General features: G+C 45.8%; 2 non-coding genes across 2 annotated transcripts; both read left to right on the plus strand.

The window, feature by feature from the left end:
• Positions 1 to 311: 311 nt before the first annotated feature.
• On the plus strand, positions 312 to 384 carry TRNAR-CCU (transfer RNA arginine (anticodon CCU)). The gene has a single exon. It is a non-coding gene; the product is annotated as a tRNA-Arg (tRNA).
• A 9,579-nt stretch (positions 385 to 9,963) lies between these two features.
• TRNAR-CCU (transfer RNA arginine (anticodon CCU)) lies at positions 9,964 to 10,036 on the plus strand. The gene has a single exon. It is a non-coding gene; the product is annotated as a tRNA-Arg (tRNA).
• Positions 10,037 to 10,377: the final 341 nt, after the last annotated feature.

Consider the following 10,377-nt stretch of genomic DNA (forward strand, 5'->3'; position numbering starts at 1 on the left):
GTGAGAAACCGAATAATTTCTTTCGTATAATCTTTTAGAAATACTCAGAAACCATCAAAATTACGGAAAAACAACAAACAAATCAACTGTGAAAAAAATGAGAATTTTATCCTTGTTTTAACTTTTAAGGTCTGGGTCCGATCGCGCATTTTAACCTTTTCGCTTTGTGAGGACGGAATCCTCCATTGACATATAAAAGTGGAATAACCTACAGGATCAACCATTCTCGACTTCTGCATGCAGTTCAATATTATTATTATTATTATTATTATAGGCATAATAAAGGATTTGTAAGCTCTTAAAACAGCACAGCCCCAGTGGCCTAATGGATAAGGCACTGGCCTCCTAAGCCAGGGATTGTGGGTTCGAGTCCCATCTGGGGTGCTATTAATTTTAACACAACTATGGCCAAAACAAAATCTAATCGCTTGTTCTGGTCGCTTCACCTCAACCATCCACAAAGTTTTGTCATAATTCCGTCAATAACTTTTTGAGATAACCTGCTCACAAACAGGTTGACACGGCCAAGTGAAAACTTTGCTGTAATGTCTTCAAAAGGCTCAATGTAATGCGCTCCTGTGCTATTTTGTGACGAGCACAAAAACACGGACTCATCTGTTTGAGGTCTCAGACTCTCAGCACGCACGGTCTTTATTTCCGCTTCCCCTCCAGAAAGTACAGTGCATCAGAATTACCTGTGGCCACGTTTGGTGACGCAGGTAACAGGGTGCGAGATCAATTTTACAAATCCTAAAGTAGGCCGCAATAAAATAACGTGGGACGTCTTGCAACTTGCAATTTGACGCCATTTTGTATCAGTATAACGTGACGCATCTAACATGATGCCATTTTGTATCGATATTGCGTGAAGCATCAAACATGATGCCATTTTGTATCCATATTGCGTGAAGCATTAACATTATGCCATTTTGTATCGATATTGCGTGAAGCATCTGACATGATGCCATTTTGTATCGATATTGCGTGAAGCATCAAACATGATGCCATTTTGTATCGATATTGCGTGAAGCATTAACATGATGCCATTTTGTATCCATATTGCGTGAAGCATTAACATGATGCCATTTTGTATCGATATTGCGTGAAGCATTAACATGATGCCATTTTGTATCCATATTGCGTGAAGCATTAACATGATGCCATTTTGTATCGATATTGCGTGAAGCATCTGACATGATGCCATTTTGTATCCATATTGCGTGAAGCATCTGACATGATGCCAATTTGTATCCATATTGCGTGAAGCAACTAACATGATGCCATTTTGTATCCATATTGCGTGAAGCAACTAACATGATGCCATTTTGTATCGATATTGCGTGAAGCATCTGACATGATGCCAATTTGTATCCATATTGCGTGAAGCAACTAACATGATGCCATTTTGTATCCATATTGCGTGAAGCAACTAACATGATGCCATTTTGTATCGATATTGCGTGAAGCATCTGACATGATGCCATTTTGTATCGATATTGCGTGAAGCATCTAACATGATGCCATTTTGTATCCAATTGCGTGAAGCATCTAACATGATGCCATTTTGTATCCATATTGCGTGAAGCATCGAACATGATGCCATTTTGTATCGATATTGCGTGAAGCATCTGACATGATGCCATTTTGTATCCATATTGCGTGCAGCATCTAACATGATGCCATTTTGTATCCATATTGCGTGAAGCATCTGACATGATGCCATTTTGTATCCATATTGCGTGAAGCAACTAACATGATGCCATTTTGTATCGATATTGCGTGAAGCATCTGACATGATGCCAATTTGTATCCATATTGCGTGAAGCATCTAACATGATGCCATTTTGTATCCATATTGCGTGAAGCATCTAACATGATGCCATTTTGTATCCATATTGCGTAAAGCATCTAACATGATGCCATTTTGTATCGATATTGCGTGAAGCATCTAACATGATGCCATTTTGTATCCACCTAGTGGGGCACGTCGAGCACGTGTCGATTTGTGCATCAATTGTGATGTCTTCGTTTTCCAATCGAACTGTGTTTCTCTTCACCCAAAAGGCAGCTTATATTTAAACCACAGGAACCTCGAAAAAAAATGTTGAAAGCTGATTTTTTTTTTTTCAGGAAATCTGCTTTGATGGTAAGTGAACACCGTGGAGAGAAATCCCAAACAAGTAAACGAAAACACATGTTTTCGGGATAGACACTTATTTCTTTAAAGTTTAAAACTTTTTTATCATTAAATTTTGATACATCAAAACATACCAGAAAATTGGACAGCGGGCCAAATTTCAGCTCTCTAGGACGTATGGAACCTAGAAAACAAACGGCTCAAAGATTTGAAACGGGACAAACAAACAAAGTTCAGATGAAGTAAAATAAAAGTGTGTAAAAATAATAATAAACAAATACCACATGATGAAACTCAGAATCCAAGATGGCCGCCGTTATCATTCGCGACAATTATTTTAAAATAAATAACATCCCAGATGGGACTCAAACACACAAGGAGGCCAAGGCCTTATCCATTAGGCCACTGGGTCTGTACAGAATTTAGCTTCGCAACCCTTTGAGATATCCTGCTCACAGGTAGACAAACAGACGGCCAGGAGTGAAAACATTGGCCACCTTCGGTGACGCAGGTAACAGGGAGCGAGATCAATTTTATGAATTCTGCTGCTGTAGGCCCACACAAAATGAGGCAAATATTCTCTGTGTATATGTCCATCCAGTACTTCTTCCTCTCCTCCTCTTCCCCTCTTCCTCTCTTTATAAAGGGTGACGTCCAATGGCATCAAGCTGCTGCCCTGCCTTGACCACGATACTCCTCCAGTTCCCTCTGGCCTCAGCCAACTATCTCCACTCTCCAAACACCCCCACCGTACCTCTTCACACAATTCTCCCATCTCAACTGTGGTCTACGTCTTTTCCTCCGACCTTGTTCCCTCAACCGACCCGCTCTCTTTGCCATTCTCTCTTCCCCAATCTGCACCAAGTGTCCAGCCCATCTCGTGCGTGCGAAGTCCTTCCTTGGCACCTCTGAGCTCCTCACCACATACAAAGCTTTCATCCGCAGCTCAATGGAGTACTGCCCTCCCCTCTGGGCTGGTGCACCTGCCTCACACCTAGCTCGGCTTCACTCTGGAGAAACCAAGGCTTTCAGAATCATTGGAATCTCCCGTGATGAAGCTGATTCTGAGGGCCTTTCACTCACTCACCGCAGGCAGGTTGGTGGGCTTTCTATCTTCTACCGACTCCTCTCCGGCCTATACCCCCCCTCCCCCCAGCCCTGTCTGTGCTCTGTACCCCAACTAATCCTGCAGGTCGCACAAGATCTGTCAGCAACCCTCTTATGGTTAAACTGCCAAAATCAAGACTCTCGATTCTCCTTCACTCCTTCATTCCTTTTTTCTCCCGCCTCTGGAACAAACTCCCTCACTCTCTTCAATCCCACTCCTCCCTCCAGGTCTTTAAAACAGCTGTTCACCACCATCTCCCTCCCTTCCACAGATCTACCGATGTCCCTGTTCTCTGGTGTGTTGTCCTTCCCTCTCTCTCCGTCTTTTCTACCACTCCCTTTATTACATGTTATTTGTGTTCGCACTTGTATGAGCCTCGACTTAGTATCCAAAAAAATAATAATCTCAGTCAGCATTTCACCAATCTCCTCTCTCAATTCATCCATTCTCCTTCTATCCACCCTCTTCGCTCCCACAATCCTCTTGACCCAGTTGTTCTCCCAAACCTGCAGCCTCTGTTGTTGTCTTTCTGTCAGCGCCATCTTCTCCAGACCGTAAAGGTAGACCGACGTTACACATGACATCAGAACCTTCTCTTTCAATCTCCTTGAAATCCTTCTGTCTGACATTATTCCCTCCACCCTCCTCCACGCATTCGCACACACCTGAATCCTCCTCCTCACCTCATTGTTCCCCCCAGATACTCAAACCCATTTCCTTGTCTGATCCCCTTCCCTTGTCACCTGATATTCGTTTCTTTTCTCTGCTGCCCAACCCACATCACCTCCATCTTCTCCATCTTCTGCTCATGTTTCTCAAATACCTTCTTCCACTCCCCCAGCACTTCCTGCATTTCTCCACCACAACAACCAGATCATCTTTGTACAATATTGCAGAATACCTTTCATGTTTACCTTCCTGCTCAGCAGCTCCATCACCATGACACACATCAATCAGTTCAAAATCACCACAACTCGGAGTTATGAACGAAGAAGTCGTCGTGGACTGTTGTGAACAAACCTCCTTCACCACGACACATCGTAATTGATAATTATGGTAACAATTACACGACCCAACTGATAATTATGGATTTTTAAACACTTGGGTCAATCTCCACCAGATGTTTCACATCACTTGATGACGACTCAGAATCCAAGATGGCCACCGTCATTATTGGCGAATGTCAGGCAAACACAAAAAGAGCGATAACCCGTCACAGAAAGATAATTTGGGATCTAGAGCAACCTTCCACACAGCCCCAGTGGCCTAATGGATAAGGCACTGGCCTCCTAAGACCAGGGATTGTGGGTTCATAGTCCCATCTGGGGTGATATCTATTTTAAAACAAAACCTAATCGCTTGTCCTTGTCGCTCAACCAACACATCGGCCTCGTTTCGTCAACATTCCGTCCATAACTTTTTGAGATATCCTGCTCACAGACAAACACGCTGGACACTGCCAGGTGTGAAAACATTACCTGCGGCCACCTTCGATGACAGAAGGACCTCGGTTCAAAATCAATTTTACAAATCCTACTGCTGTCGGCCACAAGAAAATAAGGCAATTCTTCTCTGTGTTTATGTCCGTCCACAAATTCTTGATATTAAAACGCCTGAGCCAAGCTCCAGCAGATTTTTCATACGTGGAGCGAGGTACCAACACTCCCCATACACTCAGAGTCGTGATAACTTGCAATTTGACGCCATTATCTATCCATATTGCATGACACATCTGACATGATGCCATTTTGTATCCATCTAGTGTGGCCCATCGAGCATGTGTCGATTTGTGCATCAATTGTGATGTCTTCGTTTTGTAATCAAACTGTCTTTCACTTCACCCAAAAGGAAGATGATATTGTCGCGTTTCTGGCGATTAAAATCCTCCAAGGAACGGATTTCCAAATGGGCTTTAACTCCGAGGCGCTCAATTCAATGTGAAGGTATTCATTATTTATTCGTGTGGGGAGGGAGTGGGGGAGAAGCCGTAAACTCTTCCCTTCACGAGTCCATCCGACGTCCACGACCCTGCAATACATTAACTCAAACAACACGTCATAAAAATGTACAAAAATATACAGGTTTATTGAAGAAAATGCCGGCAACAAAGAAAACACGATAAAACTATATTCCTACTTCGAGCGCTCCCATGCAGACCCGAATACAGACAAAGGATAAAATAACTGGAAAATAAATAGCAATGTTTGTGGCACAAAGCTCAAAGTGGCTGGTGTATCTCGTCAGGAATCGTCAAAGATCGGATGAGGCTTTGGCAAGAAATGCACGTTCGTTAGCGCGAATCAGGCCTCACGCGCGAACCAGGCCTCACGCGCGAAGCGAATCAGCAGGCGTGCAGCTCGCTCTTCCAGTCGTGCTTGTCCTCACAATCTCTGCACGGAAAACCACCTTTCCCGGCCCGTGTCTCTTTCTCCTAATGACCACAAGCAAGATGTCCTCCTCACGACCACCAGTAACATCTCTGAACACGGCCGTTCACGATGGTGTCCAAAATCAGAAGGGGCGAAAAGATGTCGGCACACGACCGTTCACGATGAGATCCACAACGAGAAGGAACAAAAGGACGTCGATGCCGAGAGAGATAAAAGGTTGATGCTGAGAGAGACCAAAATGCGACTGTTCACCAACAACGTCCAAGACAAGAAGGGAAGAGAGGGGCAATAATGACCGTTCGCTATGGTATCCAGAACGAGAAGTTGCAAGAGAAAATGTTGACCAGAGCATTCTTTTATCGTCCAGGCTCTGATATCATCTCAACACGTCTCCGTGTCCGACCCTATCAGTGAGTTCCATCTTACCAGTGCTTGTGCCAATCAAACCCAGACCAATCACTGCTCTTAAAGGGGCATGGCTCTTGGCCTGCCTGTGCATGTGGTGATGTCATGGCTGTGGCACCAGCGGTATTGTTAGATGCCTGATTTCCGGTTGGTTTTTTCATGATTGTGTTTAATGGGCGGTTTCTGGCTCGGTGTCCAGTGCGGTGTCATAAGGAACAGAGGAATAAATTACAGAGGCAATTACAAACAGGGAATCAATTACCTATAATCCCTGGCATACGATGCCAATGCCTTATCCATTAGGCCACTGGGTCTGTACAGAATGTGTATCCGCAACCTTTCGAGATATCCTACTCACAGCCAGACAAACAGATGGACAGGAGTGAAAACATTTGCCACCCTCGGTGATGTCGGTAACAGGGAGCAAGATCAATTTGATTAATTCTGCTGCTGTAGGCCCACACAAAATAAGACAATTCTTCTCTGTGTATATGTCCATCCAGTAATTCTTTCTTTTCTCCTTTTCTACCCTTTATAAAGGGTGACGTCCAATGGCATCAAGCTGCTGCCCTGACTTGACCACGATACTCCTCCAGGTCCGTCTGTCCTCAGCCAACGATCTCCACTCTCCAAACACCCCCACCGTACCTCTTCACACAATTCTCCCATCTCAACTGTGGTCTCCGTCTTTTCCTCCGACCTTGTTCCCTCAACCGACCCGCTCTCTTTGCCATTCGATCTTCCCCAATCTGCACCAAGTGTCCAGCCCATCTCGTGCGTGTGAAGTCCTTCCTTGGCACCTCTGAGCTCCTCAACACATACAAAGCTTTCATCTGCAGCTTGATGGAACACTGTTCTCCCCTCTGGGCTGGTGCACCTGCCTCACACCGAGCTCGGCTTCACTCTGCAGAAACCAAAGCTTTCAGAATCATTGGAATCTACCGCGATGAAGCTGATTCTGAGGGTCTTTCACTCTCTCACCGCAGGCAGGTTGGTGGTCTTTCTGTCTTCTACCGGCTCCTCTCCTGCCTTGCTCCCCCAGCTCTGTCTGTGCTCTGTCCGCCAAATATACCTTCAGGACACACAAGATCTGCCAGCAACCCTCTTATGGTGAAATTGCCAAAATCAAGACTCTCTTCTCACCTTCACTCTTTCATTCCTTTTTTCTCCCGCCTCTGGAACAAACTCCCTCACTCTCTTCAATCCCACTCCTCCCTCCAGGTCCTCAAAACAGCTGTTCACCTCCATCTCTTATCTTCCCCCTTCCCAAAACCTTGATCTTTTCTACCCCCATTAATTCACCCCAAATCTACCTTTTTCAAATTCCATTCCTTCCTGAAAATCCTGGTGGTGTCCATTTGTTTATCCCGTGAACCCCCCATCCCCACCTCCCTCCCTTCCACACATCTACCGATGTCGTTGTTCTCTGCTGTTGTTGTGCTTCCCTCTCTCTTCGTCTTTTCTCCCACTCCCTTTATTACATGTTATTTGTGTTAGCACTTGTATGAGCCTCGACTTAGTATCCAAAAAAGAATAATCTCAGTCAGCATTTCACCAATCTCCCCACCAAGCTCATCTGCACACCAATCTCCTCTCTCAGTTCATCCATTCTCCCTCTATCCACCCTCTTCACTCCCACAATCCTCCTGACCCAGTTGTTCTCCCAAACCTGCAGCCTCTGTTGTTGTCTGTCAGCGCCATCGTCTCCAGACCCTAAAGGTAGACCGACGTTACACATGACATCAGAACCTTCTCTTTCGATCTCCTTGAAATCCTTCTGTCTGACATTAGTCCCTCCACCCTCCCCCACGCATTTGCACCCACCTGAATCCTCCTTCTCACCTCTGTCTCTGACTTATCATCCCCGGTCATTGTTTCCCCCGAGATACTCAAACCCATTTCCTTGTCTGATCCCCTTGCCTTTTCACCTGATATTCGTTTCTTTTCTCTCCTGCCCAACCCACATCACCTCCATTTGCTCCATCTTCTGCTCATGTTTCTCAAATACCTTCTTCCACTCCCCCAGCACTCCACCATAACAACCAGATCATCTTTATACAACATTGCAGAATACCTTTCATGTTTACCTTTTTGCTCACCAGCTCCATCACCATGATAAACATCAATCAGTTCAAAAACACCACAACGTGGAGTAATGAACGTAATGTTGTGAATTTGGGTAGGGGGGAATATCTAGATCCAGGTAGATCTGCATAGGTAGGTGCTCTGATGATCGTGATAGAAGAACCATCTCGATGTACAGTAAGTCAGGGACCTGTAGCCCGTATGTCGGATTAAGTGTATCTTCGTCCCCGCCACGACGGGGCGGGGCATGTAAAGTAGTTGTCGGGAATATGTTAACTCCATTGTGTGTCGTTCCCTCTGTAAGCATCCCAGTGTTCCTTATCGCAATACATCCCATCGACAGTAGATAGGCCCTTAGTGCACACATTAATTAAATTCCCCCCCTTACAATGACTGACCATAAGAACTGACCGGAAAGGCAAGCAGGCAGCGGCCGCACAGTGGTACACCATGGAAGACGAACACCGTGCCAGGCAGGCTGGGAGCCACGCCCAGAAGGGCTCTTGGTTGGTAGAGGGGGAGGGGTGAGCAACAAATACCACACCGATTGGCAGAGCAGGGGAGGGCGTGCGATTGGTCAAAGGAAGGCCAGAGAGCTTCTTCGTGATTGTGGGTGAGAAAGCTAAAGGAGTGACACACTGATTGGCCACCAACCGATGAGACCATGGTCAATCATTGCGGAAGGCGCGAAAGAACTTCCAACAAGCTACACACTGGTTGGAGGAGAAGGGCCGGTGACGTAAACAGGCGCGAAAGGTGAGAAGTAAACGAGGCACTCGTTGGTAGAGGGAGAGTGCCGACGTCACACCACGAGTGACAAAACGACTCGCTCGCCGACATTTTCCTCTCTTCCCTTGGCCTCTTCCTCTGGACTGTCACTTTAGACTTTTGACCTGTGCTTGCCTTTGGACTGTGGTGGAGAGACCAGCGCCGACGATCATTCTCCCCTGTTGTTCGTGCTGCTGGTGCCTGCGTGCTGTGCTGTGTAGCGCGGGACGGCCCGTGCAGAGAGGGGTGTTCGCGCCAACGCCCGAGCGGTTCATGCCAACAGGAGTGCGGTCGGACGGCTGCGCTTGGAGCTGACCATCCCGGACAATTCCTGACGGCCACATCCAGACAGATAAGCCCACACAAACCACAACACGACGAGACATTAATTTTATTCATCCTCGCCCATTGTTTTGTATTTGAAATCTGAGCGGGGACGTCCCAATTTAGAATTTAGTTTCTTCCATTGCTTTTCCTTGTTCTCGGGTCCGTATTAAATATTCCTTTTGTACATTCTAAATTCAGCTTTTGGTTTGATTTAATAATTTGCAGGGAGAAGACATCGTTGGGGCCAAAAAGGTAAGCCGCGGCATTCTCCCCCAAACCCCTTCTCGCGTGTCGGCCACCATCAATTGGATTGCATAAACACCTTCAAGTAAGCTCGAGTCCATCCGCGATCCCCCGGTCTTAACCAAGGTGCAATCACGCGACAATACCTTTCATGTTTACCTTCCTGCTCACCAGCTCCATCACCATGATAAACATCAATCAGTTCAAAATCAGCACAACGCGAAGTAATGAACGAACAAGCCTTCGTGGACTGTTTTGAACAAAACTCCTTCACCACGACACATCGTAATTGATAATTATGATAACAATTACACGACCCATCTGATAATTATGGATTTTAAAACACCTGGGTCAATCTCCACCAGATGTTTCACATCACTTGATGAAGACTCAGAATCCAAGATGGCCACCGTCGTAATTCGCGAATGTCAGGGCAACACAAAAAGAGCCATAACCCATCACAGAAAGATATTTTTGGATCTAGAACCACCTTCCACACAGCCCCAGTGGCCTAATGGATAAGGCACTGGCCTCCTAAGCCAGGGATTGTGGGTTCAAGTCCCATCTGGGGTGATATTTATTTTAAAACAAAATCCAATCACTTGTTCTTGTTGCTCAACCGACACATCGACCTCGTTTTGTCATAATTCCGTCCATAACTTTTTGAGATATCCTGCTCACAGACAAACACGCTGACACTGCCAGGTGTGAAAACATTACCTGCGGCCACCTTCGATGACAGAGGGACCTCGGTTCAAGATCAATTTTACAAATCCTACTGCTGTCGGCCACAAGAAAATAAGGCAATTCTTCTCTGTGTTTATGTCAGTCCACAAATTCTTGACATTAAAACGACTCAGCCAAACTCCAGCAGATTTTTCATACGTGGAGCGAGGTACCAACACTCCCCATAA

The sequence above is a fragment of the Myxine glutinosa genome, chromosome 5 (genome assembly GCF_964187855.1).
Source record: "Myxine glutinosa chromosome 5, kmMyxGlut1.1, whole genome shotgun sequence".
NCBI classification, from domain to species: Eukaryota; Metazoa; Chordata; class Myxini; order Myxiniformes; family Myxinidae; genus Myxine; species Myxine glutinosa.